Below are 7,309 nucleotides of genomic sequence, written 5' to 3'. Positions count from 1 at the left end.
AGTGCAATTGTATAAGACAGTCAACTAACTATGTTATCTTCAGTTGTTAAACAATGCTATATATACCAAAAATAATTGAAAAGAAATTTGTCTTTGCATCAAATTGGCCTATGTCTCTTTAAGAACCTCATGTCCTTTCTGACATGCCCCCTTTAGTACACCATCACTGCAGTGCTTCTCAATGCCGTCAGTTATTATGGCATTAATATGTATTAATGTCTATGGTTTACAACTGTTTAATTATTAAAACTTTTTTGTTCATATTTTAGCTTAGACTTGGCAAAGAAGACAAGATTTAATCAGTCATAGAAAGGCATACAGAGACATCTTCTTCAGTGAAACCTATTAAACAAAGAAATACTAAATAAATAAATGAAAAAATACACAAATAATTGATTTTTTATGTATTTTTTTTACTCTGCTCTCCCCCTTAAATTTTTACTTGTCTGGTTTGGTTATCCCTGTGAACATTTTCTGGGAGCACCACTGGGTTCAGTTCTGCATAAAGTAAGGGTTATTTTCTGTTTAGCAAGTTTCTTTTTTATATATCCATATTTTATAATCACAACATTGTGTGTAATATTGCTTATCTTTGAACTAGGTCCAGAAATTAAATACTTCTTCATGAGTTTTATATATTTTTTCATTGGTTTTAGTTATTAAATCTAATGTTCAATAAAAAAAACAAGGTCATGGAAATAAATATTATCATAAACAGTAATTTGAGAAGAGCTCAGTTCTGTTGCAGTGTTATCGTAGCTATAAATCTTTATCTGCAACTATCAAATACTAAAGTGGACAAGCTTCCAGAAAGCTTCTGCCATGCAGCGGTTCACTTTACAGTGCATTCATGGTTCTTTATGTATTTAAGCAGCATTTTATAGTGAAGAGGTGGGAATAGTAAACCTCTGCATTGCAGCAGCTCTCTTCTTGGCATTAGAGCTTGTAAAAGTGTTGAGATAATATTTGGCAGAAGTGATTTGTTTGGGAGAGCTGTTAAATGTCAAACATTTGCCCAGATCCCACTAATGAAATTTGTCACAGCAGCATTGAGGCACTCTGAGCTGCAGTTTCTGCTCATGATCTCAGGATGGAGAACAATTCACATGAGGGAATCCAGTCAGGAACACGAGCGTGACGCCAACATCTAAAACAACTGAAGGTCCAACATTCACTAGGTTCTGTGTTCATTAGTTTTGCCCTGACACAGTTTCATAGAAATGTTTTTCAGTTTGTTGCTAAATCTTTAAAGCTGTAGTATGTAATATTTATTTTAAAAAAATGTTGTTTACATGTAAAAAACTATCATTACGTTGTGACAGTGGAATATTAGATAGATAAAATGAAAAAAATTGATCTCCTCTGCCTTCTCCAAGTGCTAACAGGAAAGAACCAATCAGAACCAGGATAATAATTTCAGTGTTGTCAATCAAACTCCTGTACACGCTGCTCACAACCTCCATCTTGCTTCCTGCCCAACAGAGGTTGTCATGAATGCTATTACTAGTTAGTATGACCACTAAGGAACTCCTTTAGCTCCTTTAGCGGCACATACATGTGGTTGATTGGCAGCGTAAAGAGTCTCCCCTGGCTCTGATTGGTTGTTTTTCACCAGGATTGCTGCACTTCTTCAGAAGCAAAAGTAGCTAATTTGTTCCTGTCTCATAACATACTTTTTAATAAATATGCAAAAAAATAAAATTTTTGTAAGTTACATGCTGCAGCTTTAAGCAGTTTTTTCCTATAACAAAAGTATATTCTAACTGCCCAGAGAAAACCTAAACTAATAGAGCTTATGATTTACAAAAATTCAACATACTGCATCAGATTTACAACATGCATTGAAGAGGTCTTCACAGATTCATGTTGGTGCTTCTTGTTGCTTTGGGGCGGGGTGAAGCAAATTCTGTAAGTAAGTGCTCTGATTGGCTGAAGGCAAAGGCTATCTGCCATTTCTCAGCTGATTTGTAACTGATTAGTGTTACGTTAATTATTCTATTCTTTACAGCTTAATGTCATTTTTTGAGTATAAATAATAGAACAGTTGCTCTCGAAGACATATAACAGTAGAAAAAATTGTGAAATCCATGATCCATAATAATGGTGAAAAGACAATAGAAAACAAAAAATAAAAAGGAAAAGCAGTTACATAAGCAGTGGCGCCACCAAGTGGGTGCCACATCAACTGAAGTTTATTCATTTTGTTTTGAGCACCAGGTTCTGGACAAGGCCTTTAAGTTTCGCTTTAATTAAGGAAATCTAAGACTTTTATTAGATCTTCATAGGTGGCTCATTCTCAAAAAGTTCAGGTTCCAAGACAACATCTTAGTTTTATACTTTAAAAAAACGTCAATGAGATGAAAACAGTACGTTAGTTCCACCGTCATTTCCTGGTTGCTGTTCTTAATAGATACACCACTGACGCAATTCATTATCAAGTTAAATTGTTTGGGCACTAATCAGAACAATATGCTTTGAGGGAGTCGTTTAGTCTCTGCTCCTGCAGAGAAAGGCAAATTAGTTGGCCAGTTGTCCGCTGACGTTCTATCCACTCTGACCCAACTGGTTGGATTTAAAGAAACCAGTGAGTCACTGCTACTTTTTTGCACGTTTCTGTTCTCTTAAACTAGCGCTGAGAAAAGTAACCACACCCCTTTCCAGGCGTCTGGACCCGATTTCTGAATGATAATTTTTCTGCCTCAGCACCTTCAGAAAGTCGCCCCTTCTTGGAATGGGTTTGCTGATTAAATACATGGCCAAAGATTAGGGATGCACCGATACTGTCATAGTTCGGGCTTGGGTGAGGTGAGATAGATGCAGGCAGGCCAGAATGAAGATGAATATGTGTTATTTTAATGATAAAGTCCTCAGTGAAATAGGCTGACACGCCGGTAACACATGACGACTTAGACGAGGATCCGATGAAGAACACAGACAAGAGGTGAGACTAAATACACACGAGGCAATCAAGGGAATGAGACACACCTGGGAGACAATCAACGGGGAGGACAGGACAGAGACTCACAGGGAAACAGAATCACACAGAAAAAACTCAAAACTAAACACACAGAAACACGGATCATGACAGATGCACTTTTTTCACTTCCGATATGTTACTGATATCTGAGGTTTAGAATCAGCCAATGCTTATATAATATAGAAAAACCGTACAGAATTCACTAAAAGCTTTTCTTTTTTTTTTTTTTTTTTACGAGTTTATTTGATAACTGTGCACCAGTACAACACACTTAAATACACAAACACCTTCACAAGCTTGGTCAAACATGAGCTTTAATTTGTTCAGTTAGTTAGGAGTATAGCAGCCAGGGGCGCCGCCAGGAATTTGTCAGGGCCTCCTGACAAAAAAAATTGTCTGGGCCCCCCTGTGCAGCTGCTGTTGCAATGTTTTGAGTCTATTTGACCCATAAAAAGCATCACAATTTTAAAGGCTTGAAACCGCCTTGCTTTTTTTGATTCAATACTGATAATTAGCGCAATATTTACTGCTCATGAATCCTACAGTCCACATCCAATATGCAAGTAGGTTGCTTCATTTTTTTTCTATTAGCTTTAGATACTGAAATGTATCTCCCCATGAGCAACAGTCAAAAGCAACGTGCAACTACACATGAAGCAATCCAGACTTCTCAAAAATGCTATGTAGTCGCATTTTATTCAAGCTGCAGTACATAACTTTAATAAAAAATATGTTTTATCCATATTTGTTAAAGCTGTCATGTTGTAGCAGTTTGTTATGAGACAGATAATCTGTGAAAACAATCAATCTCCTCCATCTCCTTCCTGAATTACTTTTGCTGGCTAAAGTAATGCACCGTTCTGACCAAAACAACCAATCAGAACCAGTAGGACACTCTTAGCACTGTCAATTAGCCTCATTCACTCACTGCTAAATGTGTTAATGGTGGAGAAACAACTTATCATTACAAGAAACCGTTTATCTGCCGTCATTGGTGGCTATGCTAACTAAACTGAGCATTCACTGAATCTGCACAGCTTTGTGCTATGCTAGCTGCAGCACGGTACAAATCGAGGGGGAGGAAGGATGAGCAGCACCACATGAGATTGTGATTGACAGCACTAAAACTCTCCTGCCACTAACTGGTTGTTTCTAGCACTGGGAGAAGACAGAAGAAATAGATTTTTCAAAGTCTTTTTCACCTCTCATACCAGGGCCGTGCAGAGACCATTTAAAGGGCAGGTGCTCAAGCACCCCCAGACCCCCCTCTGCACGTGCCTGTCTCATACCATACTGTCACAACATAATGACAGTTTTAAAACATATGTAAAATATATTTATATAAAAGTGACATACTGCAGCTTTAATTTCACTCAGGAAAGGACTGGTCAGCAGGAGGGACGTGGATTAGAGCTGCTGCTGACTGACTCGTCTGTTGTTAAGTGGTAAAATGTACAAGGGACAAGTTAAATATATGAATATGTTGGTAATTTTTTTCTTTAATTCATTAAATGCTAGTGAAAAGGAGGCAAACAGTAGTTTGTAGCTAAGCTAATTATGCTAAATGGTTGATAATCTCACACAGTCTACCCACCTCTCTTGGAGAAAGATTGGGTTATAAATTAACACGCTTGCCTTTTTCTCTCTCTCCCTCTCTCGTTTTTTTTGAAAACCTGATTTTCTAACTTTTCTTAGCAGCATAGTAACTACCACAATCGTTCATGTCTTCCATTGACTGCTGCTGAACAGCATCACTCTCAAGCGCTCCAAGCAGGAACGAACCACAGATAGGGGGGTGTTCAGGGCAAATATGGATGTGTGTGTTTTTGATGTGGGAGAGTGGAAACATTAATTTTTTACTGCTAAAAACAATCTTAAAAAATACAATATGATTAATTTTGTAATTGAAAGGGCCCCAATGTTTTTTTCTTTTTTTTATTTCCTTGAGGATCAGGGTTGGGAAACATTGACTTATCAATATGTTTTAATCAGGTTGGGGAAATAGACCTGAAAAATGTAGTAGGTGATTTCAAACTATGACATGCTGGAAGAAAACACAAGAAACCATGACATGGACTAATGTTTGATGAGAATCAAACATGGCCTATTGTTTGAAATGAGGAAGCTGCCACCAGAGACGCAGTCTTGTATTTTTTATATTCATATACTAATAGGATTAAGTTGGTTCTTTTCATAGATCTATTGCCATCTTCGGCTTCACCACCACAGCTCTGTGTGGTGTAAAAAGACAAAATATGACACCGAAGCTATACACTACAGAAATGACATTCTCAGTATGTAGGAGACTTCTACCATCTCTGACTTAAAAATTCTGTTTTGAGTGTTTCTTTTTTCTCATTTTTAGTGAGAGGTGACAGTTACTGTTTTGTCATTTTGATGACGAGACCAAAGTGAAGACCTTTATGACAGAGGAAGTGGTTTGATATTACAGAAGAAGAGCTGACTTGATGAAATACATGTTAGCAGACGTCTACATGGAAAATATCTTATTTCCTTCACTGTTTAAACTTTACCTTTAATAACATAAAGTTACCCAATTTTTAAAGTGCAATCAGTAATACTTTTATAAAAAATTTATATCAGTAATGATTTCTTGGTTAATGTCAAGTTGTCATAATAAAGACATTTTGGATTATGTCAACTTTGTATTAAAAGTGTCATAATTTACCGAATGACGCTTTATGACAACAGTCATAAATATTCATGAAGGCTTATTCATGTTCATGACAGGTGCTATGTCATATTTATGACGGTGTCATGACAGTCTTATTCACCCCCCTTCAAATAAAGTGTTACCTGTTACATTTTGTTAAATGCCATCATCAAAATCATCAATACACATCAAATATGTTGGTCAATGTTTCATTTATTATGGTTCAAAAGCAGCTCTAAGGTTGATTTTAAGGTTGATTTAAAGGAACTCAGTGTTTCGGCAGTTTTGCAGTTCTCTGTAAGTTTGTTCCAGATTTGTGGTGCATAGAAGCTGAATGCTGCTTCTCCATTTTTCTGTCTGGTTCTAGCCAGACCAGAACCAGAATACATGAGAGGTCTGGAAGGTTAATATGACAGCAGCAAATCTTAATGTATTTTGGTGCTAAGCTGTTCAGTGATTTATAAATTGTCTGATTTTTTTAGGTAGACCTGTGAGGACACTGTTGCAGTAATCAATGCAATTAAAGATAAACACATGGATGAGTTTCTCTAGATCTTGCTGAGATATTAGTCCTTTAATCCTAGAAATGTTCTTCAGGTGGTAGAAGACTGACTTTATAACTGTCTTCGAAAGTTCAGGTCTGGGAGACGATTTTAAATTAAATTGAACTTTCTTTAAAAGAAACAAAAGTGGTAATATCGTAACTTTCTCCTAAATAATCTTTTTCCAGGGCGCTTTTGAGAGCCTGTTGTACTTTCCAATAGACATTCTTGATGAGGACTTGTGCTTCGTTCACACACAGCTTTGCAATCTTAACCCAGATGAGTAAATAATTTCCAACGCAAATAAGCTGCACATTAAAACTACTGTTCAAAATCAGGAAAACAATGGGAAAAACAAATATTTTATGCATCACTTAGTTTACTTATCGTAAATACCATCGACATTGCATTTACTGCCACACCTATTTTCTACTACGCCAAAACAAGTGAACACAATTTACAGCAATTTACCTCAGAATGACTCACACTAGTCTTGAATCATAAATTTAAAAAAAAAGATTCAATTGTCCCACAATCAGCTCACAGGCTTTTGAAAGTATGAGGATGAAAAAGCAGCAGTTTCCCAGGCGAGTTGACATTGCCACCAGTTTGCACTTAAATGAGCCCTATGGGTGGCCGGATAAATGCTAACACTGTCCCGGCGACCGCATGATTTCTCCCTGTGCATCCTCCAGCTCTCGCTCTCATTTGAGAGTCTGAAATTTCTGTCAAGTGCCTCCAAGAAGTGCAGGAGGCAGTGTGTGTTGGAGGTCTAATGATGGTGTAGTAGATCTAATGATGTGTGTAATTACAGCATTCTCAGATATGGCAGCATGCGTGCTCACATTGCTCACATGCTGACATGGCACTTGCTCAGCGCCACGTCTTTAGACTTTAATCAGGTTCAGTCCTGCCCTGTAACTATAGTGTGGGCTGAATTTCGAAGAAAAATACAGCATGGACGCTAACGTTGGAGTTCTGTTGTACAATATACTGCCTCTGCATATATATATATATATAATCTTTAAGCTGGTATTATACTTTCTGCTAAGACTACATTTCTGTCATAATATTTTTATTATGATTACTGTATGTAATTTTCTAATCTTACATGTT

At 37.0% G+C, this 7,309-nt stretch overlaps 1 protein-coding gene across 1 annotated transcript in view; it reads left to right on the top strand.

The window, feature by feature from the left end:
• The first annotated feature begins 750 nt into the window (after positions 1-750).
• LOC103152776 (carbohydrate sulfotransferase 11-like) overlaps positions 751-7,309 on the top strand; it is a 36,993-nt gene continuing 30,434 nt past the window's right edge. The window contains exons 1-2 of the mRNA XM_007573381.2: positions 751-755; positions 5,113-5,119. The gene's annotated coding sequence lies outside the window, so the exon portion shown is untranslated. The remainder of the gene's footprint in view (positions 756-5,112; positions 5,120-7,309) is intronic.

This window comes from Poecilia formosa, unplaced genomic scaffold (assembly GCF_000485575.1).
Source record: "Poecilia formosa unplaced genomic scaffold, Poecilia_formosa-5.1.2 Scaffold327, whole genome shotgun sequence".
In the NCBI taxonomy this organism is placed as follows: domain Eukaryota; kingdom Metazoa; phylum Chordata; class Actinopteri; order Cyprinodontiformes; family Poeciliidae; genus Poecilia; species Poecilia formosa.
This window is presented reverse-complemented; position numbering and strand designations above follow the sequence as displayed.